Raw genomic sequence first — 12,270 nt, 5'->3', positions numbered from 1 at the left:
TTAGATCATAAGATTGTGTAAGCAGGCGGGACCTGTTCCTGATCCTAGATCAGCCGTGAAGTACTTTTATTTAGTCACATTGTGTAATGTGTCACTGGGTTGGGATGTGTCTGTATCTCTATCTGGAGGTATAATACCACCACTGTCCACTCGGTGGCAGCAGGGAGCACAGCCACCAGAGATGACCAGCCCCAATCGACTCATTACGTCTCTCTATGATGTTTGTTCTTCTTCCCTAGAAACCCAGTCACTCCATAGCAGTCAGGGTGGAAAGGTCATTTCAAATGCTGGATTTCATAATTACAGAACCCCTGAGGAGTATTTATCTTTATTTAGTCACATCAGAGGGATATAGCTGTTGCTAGAATGGATATTTCTGCCTCCCTGAGCTATTCAAAAGAAGGATGTTGCATGTATAGTATACCTGCTAGGTAAGAACAGCTACATGACTCCCATGTTAGTAGAACATATTCAACGGTACATACAGTTGAAGTTGGAAGTTTACACACACTTAGGCTGGAGTCATTCAAATGCGTTTTTCAACCACTCCACACATTTTTTGTTAACAAACTATAGTTTTGGCAAGTCGGTTAGGACATCTACTTTGTGCTTGACACAAGTCATTTTTCCAACAATTGTTTACAGACAAATTATTTCACTTGAAATTCACTGTATCACTATTCCTGTGGTTCAGACATTTACATACACTAAGTTGACTGTGCCTTTAAACAGCTTGGACAATTCCAAAAAATGATGTCATGGCTTTAGAAGCTTCTGATAGGCTAATTGACATAATTTGAGTCAATTGGAGGTGTACTTGTGGATGTATTTCAAGGCCTACCTTCAAACTCATTGCCTCTTGGCTTGACATCATGGGAAAATAAAAAGAAATCAGCCAAGACCTCAGAAAAACAATTGTAGACCTCCACTAGTCTGGTTCATCCTTGGGAGCAATTTATAAACATCTGAAGGGTCCACGTTCATCTGTACAAACAATAGTACGCAAGTATAAACACCATGGGACCACGCAGCCGTCATACCGCTCAGGAAGGAGACGCGTTCTGTCTCGTAGACATGAACATACTTTGGTGTAAAAAGTGCAAATCAATCCCAAAACAGCAGAAAATGACCTTGTGAAGATGCTGGAGGAAACAGATACAAAAGTATCTAAATCCACAGTAAAACAAGTCCTATATCAACATAACCTGAAAGGCCGCTCAGCAAGGAAGAAGCCACTGCTCAAAATCCGCCATTAAAAAAGCCAGACTACGGTTTGCAACTGCACATGGGGACAAAGATCGTACTTTTTGGAGAAATATCCTCTGGTCTGATGAAACAAATATAGAACTGTTTGGCCAAGCCGAAGAACACCATCCCAAACGTGAAGCACATGAGCGGCAGCATCATGTTGTGTGGGTGCTTTGCTGCAGGAGGGACTGGTGCACTTCACAAAATAGATGGCATCATGAGGATGGAAATCTACTGAAGATCTATTGAAGCAACATCTCAAGACATCAGTCAAGAAGTTAAAGCTTGGTCGCAAATGGCTCTTCCAAATGGACGATGACCCCAAGCATTCTTCCAAAGTTGTGACTTAATGGCTTAAGGGCAACAAAGTCAAGGTATTGGAGTGGCCATCACAAAGCCCTGACCTGAGCCCTGAATCCCATGGAAAATGTGTGGGCAGAACTGAAAAGCATGTGTGAGCAAGGAGGCCTACAAACCTGACTCAGTTACACCAGCTCTGTCAGTAGGAATGGGCCAAAATTCACCCAACTTATTGTGGGAAGCTTGTGGAAGGCTACTCGAGATGTTTGACCCAAGTTAAACAATTCAAAGGCAATGCTACCAAATACTAATTGAGTGTTTGTAAACTTCTGACCCACTGGGAATGTGAAATAAAACCTGAAATAAATAATTCTCTCTAATATTATTCTGGCATTTCACATTCTTAAAATAAATCCTAAAACTCAATTTTTACTCTGATTAAATGTCAGGAATTGTGAAAAACTGAGATTAAACGTATTTGGCTAAGGTGTATGTAAACTTCCGTCTAAACTTCCAACTGTAGATTGAACAAGGAAACATCTAATGGAATCATATTTTATACAGAACAGAAATCAATTCTATTCACATTCATTAACCATATTCTGAAACAGAAATGTGTCGGTCAGGTCCTCTCGTCTTTATCCCACAAAAATACACCAAGGATGCTGGGTACAACCTCAGGCAGGGGTTTTATGATTTTATCTGCGTGGGTTTTCCTCCTGTCACTTCTCCTGTCATCCTGAATGAGCCTCTCAGGGTTGAGAGGTGGCCACTCTTCCTTCAAAAACTCCCACTTTATTTTAAGACGAATCCGCCCTGTCTCCGGCAGAGACAGCATCTCCACAGACCACTAATTTACAAAGAACATCCGCAGCTTTTGTGAACTTCCAGTGCCAAATGACTGCCTTCCAGAGAGGAAAGGAAAGGAGGGCGAAGGGAGGAAAGAGAGAGAGAGAGAGAGAAAGAGAAAGAAAGAGAGAGAGAGAGAGAAAGAAAGAGAGAAAGAGAAAGAAAGAGAGAAAGAGAAACAGAAAGAGGGGGTATTTTGGATGGTTGGTGTTTTTCTTCCTTTTTCTTCCCTCTGTTTCTCTTTGATTCACCTAGGTGGTTAAGACCTTGGAGAGAGAGAGAGAGAGGATGATAACGAGAGATAGAGAAGGAGAGATAGAGAAGGAGAGATAGAGAAGGAGAGATAGAGAAGGAGAGAGAGAAGGAGAGATAGAGAAGGAGAGAGAGAGAAGGAGAGAGGGAAGGATAGAGGATGAGAAAGATAGAGGAAGAGACAGAGAGAGGGAAGGATAGAGGAAGAGATGGAGAGAGAGAGAGAAAGAAAGGTAGAGAGAAGTATGAAGCCTAGCAGTTAAGAGCATTGGGCCAGAAGCCGAACGGTTGCTGGTTTGAATCCAGAGCCAACAACAAATATATTTACTGAGCAAGGCACTTAAGCCTAATGGCTCCTGTAAGTCACTCTGGATAAGGGTGTCTGCTAAATGACTAAGAAAGAGAGAAAGAGAACAGCAGGCAGTCTGCCCTCTATCGACCCAGTCTTTCTGTCTCTCTACAAGTACTAATTGGTGGTCCTCACTGCAGTTTCTGACTTTTGTCTGTCTGGTCTACGACACACACACACACACACACAAACACTAGGTTCTCTCTCTCTCTCTCTCTCTCTCTCTCATCGGTTGGATGCGAAGCAGTTGCCCTACCAAGCGGTGATGCAGCCAGTCAAGATACTCTCAATGGTGTAGTTGTAGAACGTTTTGAGGATCTGAAGGCCCATGTTGAATCTTTTCAGCCTCCTGAGGGGGAAGAGGCATTGTCATGTCTTCTTCACGACTGTGTTAGTGTGTTTGGACCATGATAATTACTTAGTGCTGTGGACACCGAGGAACTTGAAGCTCTCAACCCAATTTAAATTGTGGTGTGTTGGTCCTCCATTTCCTGTAGACCATAACCAACTCCTTTGTCTTGCCAACGTTGAGGGAGATGTTGTCTTGGCATCACACTGCCAGTTCAATGACCTCATCGTCATCGGTGATCAGGCCTACTACTGACATGTCGTCGTGTTGCCAGCAAACTTAACGATGGTGTGTTGGAGTCTTGCATGGCCACGCAGTCATGGGTGAACAGGGAGTACAGGAGGGGACTAAGCATGCATCCCTGAAGAAACCCCATGTTTAGGGTCAGTGTGGTCAGTGTGGCCCACCTGGGGGCAGCTCCTCAGGAAGTTCAGGATCCATTTGCAGCGGGAGGGGTTCAGTCCCAGGGACCTGAGCTTAGTGATGCGCTTGGGGGGCACCTTCCTCGCCCGCATGGAGCTGCCAACACAGGACGCCTCCGTTCACAAGAACTGGGTGCGGTCGTTCTCCGTGCCCAACGTGAGTTAGTCATTTAAGTGTGTTAACCCTCTCAAGGCTGCCGGCGCTGATGGCATCCCTAGCCGCATCCTCAGAGCATGTGCAGACCAGCTGGCTGGAGTGTTTACGGACATAATCAATCTCTCCATATCCCAGTCTGTTATCCCCACTTGCTTATCCGGGAGCGAGGCGTCGGTGTGCAGAACGTGGCTTGATTTCACTTTTTAATCCGTAAATGTCTGGAGTCTCTGCTCAATATGTCTCGTGTCTGAGCAGATGAATTGCGACTCCACTTTGTCCCTGTACTGTCGTTTTGTCTCTTTGTTTGCCTTACGGAGGGCATAGCTGTTTGTAGACGTCCATGTCACCTTGCCATGGTTAAAAGTGGTGGTTCACGCTTTCAGTTTTGCACATATGCTGCCATCTATCCACAGTTTTTGGTTTGGGTAAGTAATAATTTTCACAGTGGGAACAACATCCTCTATGCACTTCCTGATGAACTCAGTCACAGAGTCAGTGTACCATTTCCCACACCGCGTGATCAAAACAATCTTAAAACATAGACTCCAACTGGTCAAACCAACGTTGAACAGTTCTTGCCACAAGTGCTTCCTTGTTTAAGTTCCTGCCTATAGGTGTGGAGGAACAGAAAGCGTCCGGATTAGTGTCCCACTTCTTGAAAGTGGCAGCTCTGGCCTTAAACTCAGTGCGGATGTTGCCTGTAATCAATGGCTTCTGGTTAGGATATGTGCGCACAGTCACTGTGGAGAAGAAGCCATCAATGCACTTATTAATGAAGCCGGTGACTGATGTGGTAAACTCCTCAATGCCATGGGATGAATCCCGGAACATATTCCAGTCTGTGCTAGCAAAACAGTTCTGTAACTTAACGTCTGCTTCATCAGACCACTTACCTATTGAGTGTGTCACTGGTACTTCCTGTTTGAGTTGTTGCTTGTAAGAAGGAATTAGGAGGTTAAAGTTATGGTCAGATTTGCCAAAGGGAGGGTGAGGGACTGCCTTGTAAGCATTTCTGTGCATCAAGGTGAACAAGAGCTTTGTCGCCTCTAGTTGCACAGGTGACATGCTGGTGACATGCAGGTGACATGCTGGTGACATGCAGGTGACATGCTGGTGACATGCAGGTGACATGCTGGTGACATGCAGGTGACATGCAGGTGACATGCTGGTGACATGCTGGTGACATGCAGGTGACATGCTGGTGACATGCAGGTGACATGCAGGTGACATGCTGGTGACATGTAGGTGACATGCTGGTAACATTTTAGTGAAAACAGATTTCTGTTTCCCTGCATTAAAATCACCAGCCACGAGATGCGCCAACTCTGGAGGTGCACTTTTTCATTTGCTTATAGTCCTATACAGCTCGTTGAGCGTAGTGTTAGTGCAAGCATCGGTTTGTGGTGGTAAATAGACAGCTATGAACCATGTATATGAAAACAATCTTGGTAAATAGTGTGGTCTGCAGCTTATCATGAAGTATTCTAACTCAGGTGAGCGAAAACCCCAAACTTCCTTTAACATTAGAGATCGTTGTTGTTAACAAAGAGCCACTCCTCCCGCTTCTTCCCCCGTCCTCTCTAGACGATGCATGGAGACGTCAGATAGATGTATATTATCCCCCGTCCTCTCTAGACGATGCATGGAGACGTCAGATAGATGTATATTATCCCCCGTCCTCTCTAGACGATGCATGGAGACGTCAGATAGATGTATATTATCCATGTCCTCTCTAGACGATGCATGGAAACGTCAGATAGATGTATATTATCCTCCGTCCTCTCTAGACGATGCATGGAGACGTCAGATAGATGTATATTATCCCACGTCCTCTCTAGACGATGCATGGAGACGTCAGATAGATGTATATTATCCCCCGTCCTCTCTAGACGATGCATGGAGACGTCAGATAGATGTATATTATCCATGTCCTCTCTAGACGATGCATGGAGACGTCAGATAGATGTATATTATCCCCCGTCCTCTCTAGACGATGCATGGAGACGTCAGATAGATGTATATTATCCATGTCCTCTCTAGACGATGCATGGAGACGTCAGATAGATGTATATTATCCATGTCCTTGTTCAACCATGTCTCAGAGAAACAGAGAGTTTTACAGTTCTTCAGGTCCCGCTGATAGGATAGTCTCGAGCAGAGCTCTTCCAGGTTGTTCTCCGGTACGTTCCTCAATAGAAGGCGGTTTATTTCCTCGCCAACGTAGTTTTGTCAGGATACCGACTCGTCTACCTCTTCTCTGCCGACGCTTACTCTTTCGAGTCTGGGGGATGGCGGACACATTATGATTTTTTTTGTAAGATCAGCGGAAAAAGAAACACAAGCAAAAAACAGCAGAATTGTTCAGGAGCCTGTAAAACAGTTGCTATTCACTGCAGCGCCATCCTGTCAGCCTGCAGAGGTTAGGGTTAGAGTTTGAGTCAGAGGTGGGTAGTTGAGATGAGATAATCAGAAAGACTAAGATCACGGAGGTACAGCTGGCCAAGAACTCTCTCTGCCTAACACCCTTCTGTCCTCTGTCTCTCTGCCTGCAGAGGCTAGGGTTGAGTTTGGATAAGAGGTGGGTAGTTGAGATGAGATAATCAGAAAGACAAAGACCATGGAGGTACAGCTGGTTAAGAACTCTCTCTGCCTAACACCCTTCTGTCCTCTGTCTCTCAGCCTGCAGAGGGTTAGAGTTTGGGTAAGAGATGGGTAGTTGAGATGAGATAATCAGAAAGACAAAGACCATGGAGGTACAGCTAGTTAAGAACTCTCTCTGCCTAACACCCTTCTGTTCTCTGTCCCTCAGCCTGCAGAGGGTTAGAGTTTGGGTAAGAGGTGGGTAGTTGAGATGAGATAATCAGAAAGACAAAGACCATGAAGGTACAGCTGGCCAGGAACTCTCTCTGCCTAACTGTCCATTTTTAAACACCCTCCTATCCTCTGTCTGTCAGCCAGTAAACTGATGAAGTCACGGTCTGTTCACCCTGCTACCATCTAGCAGACAGAGCCGGTACAGGTGCATCAAAGCTGGGACCGAATGACTGAAAAACGGCCATCAGACTGTTGATCAGCTACCGGCCCTGTACTCTGCCCTGCACCTTGAGACTAACGCCCCATGTACAGTATTTAGAGTCATTGAACGCTGGTCACCTCATAATCTATTTATATACTCAATGTGTATGTCTCTACAGTATTCTCAACATAGCTTATCCTAATATACCTACTACTGTACATACCATATTCTTTTCCAGATTCTATACCGTCTATACACACCATGTATTTATATTCTGGATTCTGACACATTCTATACCGTCTATACACACCATGTATTTATATTCTGGATTCTGACACATTCTATACCGTCTATACACACCATGTATTTATATTCTGGATTCTGACACATTCTATACCGTCTATACACACCATGTATTTATATTCTGGATTCTGACACATTCTATACCGTCTATACACACCATGTATTTCAATTCAAGATTCTGACACATTCTATACCGTCTATACACACCATGTATTTCAATTCAAGATTCTGACACATTCTATACTGTCTATACACACCATGTATTTCAATTCAAGATTCTGACACATTCTATACTGTCTATACATACCATGTATTTCAATTCAAGATTCTGACACATTCTATACTGTCTATACACACCATGTATTTCAATTCAAGATTCTGACACATTCTATACTTTCTATACACACCATGTATTTATATTCTGGATTCTGACACATTCTATACCGTCTATACACACCATGTATTTATATTCTGGATTCTGACACATTCTATACCGTCTATACACACCATGTATTTATATTCTGGATTCTGACACATTCTATACCGTCTATACACACCATGTATTTATATTCTGGATTCTGACACATTCTATACCGTCTATACACACCATGTATTTATATTCTGGATTCTGACACATTCTATACCGTCTATACACACCATGTATTTATATTCTGGATTCTGACACATTCTATACCGTCTATACACACCATGTATTTATATTCTGGATTCTGACACATTCTATACCGTCTATACACACCATGTATTTATATTCTGGATTCTGACACATTCTATACCGTCTATACACACAATGTATTTATATTCTGGATTCTGACACATTCTCACCCATTGTCATTTCTTGATTTATTGTTTGGATCATTGATTATTTGTGTATTTGACTGTATTTGTACTGTAGAAATTATCCTGCACTGTTGGAGCTAGTAACATGAGCATTTCACCGCACCTGCTATAAAACCTGCAAATATGTGTACTTAACCAATAAACTTTGATTTGATTTGATTTGAACCTTATCTCCATCTTCCTCTGGGCTCCTCATCAGACATACAGCCTTCCTCTGAGCTCCTCATCAGACACACAGCCTTCCTCTGGGCTCCTCATCAGACATACAGCCTTCCTCTGGGCTCCTCATCAGAAAGGCATCCTTCCTCTGGGCTCCTCATCAGACATACAGCCTTCCTTCTACAACCATTTATTTCTGGCATGCTGCTTCATACCTCATTCAAATCTCATCTCCACTGCAGAAATTACACACACACACACACACACACACACACACACACACACACACACACACACACACACACACACACACACACACACACACACACACACACACACACACACACACACACACACACACACACACACACAGAAGGCAGACCGGAAATCTGTCTGTCTGATTAGGAACCCAGAGGAGGATGGAGACAAGGTTCATTAGTTCACTGGCTGAGGAACAGAGCCCTCGGTCTGCCTAAGGAGGGTGTGTGTTTGTGTGGATGTGTGTCTGTCTAAGGATTGCCTGCCTGGTGTTTAAGAATGTGCGATTCAGGCCAAGTCTATTTAGGTATAAAGAGTTCTTCTTTGGCCAATGTGTAGTTCATCTTCACCAGACCATGAGCTGATATGACAGCCATCTGTCATCTAAAGGATCAGGGTAAAAGATGGATTTTGGCCAGATGTGTTTTTATGCATTATTTTACAACTAGACAATGTGTTGGTGTTCTAAAAGCTAGACAGAAGCAATGAATTTCAAATCCTGTTATTTGTAGTACAGGAATGGCTATGATGAGTGTGGATGGATGCTGCCGTGTAATCACTGTTTCTGAGGAAACGGAGGATGAGCTGCATGTCTGTTGTTGTAGAGATGAAAATATCAGCTGTATGTCTGTTGTTTTTGGCAGTAGGAATGGCTGAGCAATGGCTGAGCAATGGCTGAGCAATGGCTGAGGAATGGCTGAGGAATGGCTGAGTAATGCTGAGGAATGGCTGAGGAATGGCTGAGCAATGGCTGAGGAATGGCTGAGAAATTGCTGAGGAATGGCTGAGTAATGGCTGAGTAATGGCTGAGTAATGCTGAGGAATGGCTGAGGAATGGCTGAGGAATGGCTGAGGAATGGCTGAGGAATGGCTGAGTAATGCTGACGAATGGCTGAGGAATGGCTGAGGAATGGTTGAGAAATGCTGAGGAATGGCTGAGTAATGGCTGAGGAATGGCTGAGCAATGGCTGAGTAATGGCGAGTAATGCTGAGGAATGGTTGAGTAATGCTGAGTAATGCTGAGTAATGCTGAGGAATGGTTGAGTAATGCTGAGTAATGCTGAGGAATGTTTGAGTAATGCTGAGTAATGGCTGAGCAATGGCTGAGTAATGCTGAGTAATGCTGAGTAATGCTGAGGAATGGTTGAGTAATGCTGAGTAATGCCGAGGAATGGTTGAGTAATGCTGAGTAATGGCTGAGGAATGGTTGAGGAATGGCTGAGCAATGGCTGAGTAATGCTGAGTAATGCTGAGTAATGCTGAGGAATGGTTGAGTAATGCTGAGTAATGCTGAGGAATGGTTGAGTAATGCTGAGTAATGGCTGAGGAATGGTTGAGTAATGGTTGGGCAATGGCTGAGTAATGCTGAGTAATGCTGAGGAATGGTTTGGCAATGGCGGAGCAATGGTTGAGGAATGGCTAAGGAATGGAAGAGGAATGATTGAGGAATGGTTGAGGAATGGTTGAGGAATGGTTGTGGAATGGTTGAGGAATGGAAGAGGAATGGTTGAGGAATGGTTGAGGAATGGTTGAGGAATGGTTGAGGAATGGAAGAGGAATGGCTGAGGAATCGAAGAGGAATGGTTGAGGAATGGTTGTGGAATGGTTGAGGAATGGAAGAGGAATGGTTGAGGAATGGTTGAGGAATGGTTGTGGAATGGAAATGGTCAAGAATTGTCTGCTTTGTCTGTAATTGTCTGCTTTTGTCACATCCTGACCTTAGTTCCTTTGATATGTCTCTATTTTAGGTTGGTCAGGGTGTGAGTTGGGGTGGGCATTCTACGTTTTGTTCTTGTGTTTATATTTCTATGTGTTTGGCCTTCCCAATCAGAGGCAGCTGTCAATCGTTGTCTCTGATTGAGAACCATACTTAGGCAGCCTGTTTTCCCACTGTTAGTTGTGGGTAGTTGTTGTCTCTGATTGAGAACCATACTTAGGCAGCCTGTTTTCCCGCTCTTGTTTGTGGGTGGTTATTTTCCGTTTCAGTGTTTTCACCATACGGGACTGTTTCGGTTTTCCTTTATTCTCTTGTTCGTTTGTTTTCTGTGTTCAGTGTAATAAATATGATGAACACTTACCACGCTGCATATTGGTCCGATATTTCCTACTCCTCAGAAGAGGAGGAGAATCGTTACAGCTTTGCTGTGTTTTACACCTCCGTCTTGGTCAGGTCACTATTGTGAATGAGAATGTGTTACCAATTACTTACCTGGTTAAATAAAGGCAAATAAGATGTGTCAATGCTGTGGAGAGGATGGGAGTTGTAGTACGGTTGCTGTCAAGCACAGAAATACACTGAGTTGAGAAAACATTAAGAACACCTGCTCTTTCCATGACATAGACTGACCAGGTGAATCCAGGTGTAAGACATGATCTCTTATTGATGTCACTTGTTAAATCCACTTCAATAAGTGTAGATGAAGGGGAGGAGACAGGTTAAAGAAGGATTTTTAAGCCTTCAGGTGTGGGTTGTGTATGTGTTCCATTCATAGGGTGAATGGGCCAGACAAAAGTTTGAAGTGCCTTTGAACGGAGCAAGAATTTCAGTGCTGCTGGGTTTTTCACGCTCAACAGTTTCCCATGTGCATCACGAATGGTCCACCACCCAAAGCACATCCAGCCAACTTGACACAACTGTGGGAAGATTTGGAGTCAACATGGGCCAGCATCCCTGTAGAACGCTTTCGACACCTTGTAGAGTCCATGCCCCGACAAATTTAGTCTGTTCTGAGGGCAAAATGGGGGTTCAACTCAATATTAGGAAGGTGTTGTTTTGTACACTCAGTGTGTATGTGTGTCTGTTGCTAAGGGAAGGAAGAAATACCTTGTTGCTGTGGTGTGAGAATAAAGAGGATGATCTGGTGCTTCTCTTTGAATCCACCTCCACTGCGGCCTTTACCCCATTCATCCAGAGAGGGCCTGCGCTATGGGTCACATAGGCAGGAGGGGGAGGAGAAATGTGCTTTCAGCCAGCTAGTCAGACAGACACGTGTGTGTGTGTGTGTGTGTGTGTGTGTGTGTGTGTGTGTGTGTGTGTGTGTGTGTGTGTGTGTGTGTGTGTGTGTGTGTGTGTGTGTGTGTGTGTGTGTGTGTGTGTGTGTGTGTGTGTTTACGTACGTGGGGATGAGTGCATCTCCGTCTGTATGTGTGAGTGTGTGCGTGCGTGCACATGTCAGTAAGTATATGTGTGAGTGTGTGTGTGATTGTATCAGGAGGTGTTCATTATGGGATGCCACTCAGAGCTCCTCTCCGGACTAAGACATGTCATTGCCTTGTCTGTAGAGTAGAGCTATAGCTAACACACATGCTGCTATTCTGTGTCCATGTCTAGGACAGCAGCTAGTGTAATAATGGGGCTTTTCCTTCCTGATAAATCTAATTGTTTTCAAGTACCATTTTAACACTGTTTGAATTGCTGATTAAATTAGAATGGATCCATTTGGTACATCTTAAGGAAAATACAAAGAACAATAGGACAAAAATTATATATTGATATCATCATCATCAGCGCATTAACAGTCTGTCTCACTCAAATCACACAAAATGTCTGCAAGTCCCCTCTGATTACAGCTGATCCCTCTCTGCTAGATTCAGGTCTGCCAGGATAGTGGGCCGATCTCTTCAAGGTCAACGATCGGATTAGTGTGTCTTAATGTGTATCAGCTGGGAGGAGACAGGTGTGCTTACGTGAGTGTGTTGCTCTGTCTCTATCCATGGTCCTGAATGCTTCCTTTGCATTCTCTCTGACAC

General features: G+C 44.0%; 1 protein-coding gene across 16 annotated transcripts in view; it reads left to right on the top strand.

The window, feature by feature from the left end:
• The window catches only part of LOC110531920 (adhesion G protein-coupled receptor B3), a 364,149-nt gene that overhangs the window by 168,220 nt on the left and 183,659 nt on the right, over positions 1 to 12,270 (top strand). The window lies entirely within an intron of this gene.

This window comes from Oncorhynchus mykiss, chromosome 1, assembly GCF_057628025.1.
Source record: "Oncorhynchus mykiss isolate SJ-2025 chromosome 1, ASM5762802v1, whole genome shotgun sequence".
NCBI classification, from domain to species: Eukaryota; Metazoa; Chordata; class Actinopteri; order Salmoniformes; family Salmonidae; genus Oncorhynchus; species Oncorhynchus mykiss.
This window is presented reverse-complemented; position numbering and strand designations above follow the sequence as displayed.